Here is a 354-nt window from a genome sequence, read left to right as displayed (position 1 = left end):
ACTCAATGGGCAAAAACTAAAACCATTTCCCCTAAGAACAAGAACAAGACAGGGATGCTCACTCTCACCACTCCTGTTCGACATAGTACTGGAAATACTAGCCATTGCGATCAGACAAGAAGAAGAAATAAAAGAGATCCAAATTGCAAAAGAAGAAGTAAAACTGTGCTAATTCACAGATGACAGGATACTATACATAGATAACCCCAAAGACTCCATCAAAAAACTACTAGACTTAATAAATGAATTCGGCAATGTAGCAGGATACAAATTTAACACCTAGAAGTCTATGGCTTTTCTATACACCAATAATGAACTCACAGAAAGAGAAATTAAAAAAGCAATCCCATTTAC

This window comes from Myotis brandtii, unplaced genomic scaffold, assembly GCF_000412655.1.
Source record: "Myotis brandtii unplaced genomic scaffold, ASM41265v1 scaffold534, whole genome shotgun sequence".
NCBI lineage: Eukaryota > Metazoa > Chordata > Mammalia > Chiroptera > Vespertilionidae > Myotis > Myotis brandtii.
Note: the sequence above shows the minus strand (reverse complement) of the source record.